Source organism: Gavialis gangeticus, unplaced genomic scaffold (genome assembly GCF_001723915.1).
Source record: "Gavialis gangeticus isolate Ggan-Ray unplaced genomic scaffold, GavGan_comp1, whole genome shotgun sequence".
Lineage (NCBI taxonomy): Eukaryota > Metazoa > Chordata > Crocodylia > Gavialidae > Gavialis > Gavialis gangeticus.
This window is the reverse complement of record NW_017728973.1, coordinates 2,381,775-2,382,832: the sequence shown is the minus strand read 5'-3', so window position 1 is coordinate 2,382,832 and position 1,058 is coordinate 2,381,775.

Genomic DNA, 1,058 nt, shown 5'->3' with positions numbered 1-1,058 from the left:
CTATCAGGAATCTCTGATCATACAAGGTGAGGGAGAAGATGCAATAAAATAGGAACTATGAAGTCCTGGGGCAGTAAGTACCAGAGAAGGGGAGGGGATTTTGTGCTAAGAGTCTTCCCTCCTGCTTCTTTTCCACAGGCTCCCGGCCAGAGGATTCCCCTCCCTGCCCCATACATGGATTAACCCTTTAGCTCTGTTTGTTGGAGAAAGCCTTCAGACACAAGACAATGCTGCCCCCAGACAGTGATGATAAAAGCTTGAGTGTGCCACCTCCACAGCACTCCTGCCCTGAAAAGGAGTAAGGTTTCAAAGCCTGGCTTTGTTGCTTTTCTACAGCATTCTTCCTTTTAAGCACAAGACTTGGCAGCAGAGAGCAGGGGCTGCTCAGAGGCATCACCCTTGGATGGACCCAGGACAGCCCTAGGCACATGATGCCACACGCAGGCCAAAGCCACCCTGACCACAGGAGCACCCGGGCGGCTGCACGACGCTCCTGCTGACCACAGGGCAGGGGCCACGGGATCCTGCCGCAGGCCAGTGCGGATGGGGTGGGGGGGGGCAAGGACTGCAAAATGGGGCTGTGCAGCGAGCACCTGGCCCGGGGCCCGGCTGTGGGTGGACAACCAAGGAAGCGCAGAAAACGTGGGGGCGAGAGCTGCTCCGGCAGCCCCCAGCCGCCTCCCCTGACAGACAGAATCGTAGGAAGCGAGGCTGGAGGGACCTTGGGAGGGCGCCTCGCCCGCCCTCCCCGCTCAAAGCAGCGGCGCTTCAAGCCTGGAGACCCCACCGCCTCCCCTGCTTCGCTGCCCTCCCGGGGAGTCAACTCCTCCTCACACCCGGCCTCGTCTCCCCGCTGCAGCTGGACCGGCGGCTCTCCGCATCCCCCTGGTGCTGCTGCTGCTGCTTCCCGGGGAAGGCCCCGCAGGGCCGGGCAGCGCCAGTCTTAGCCCCAACCCCAACCCCAGCCGCCCAGGAAGCGAGGCGCGCCTCCCCGCGGGGACACGGGGGGACCTCGCCCGCGTCCTGACCCGACCCGACCCCGGGCTCGCCCGCCCCGG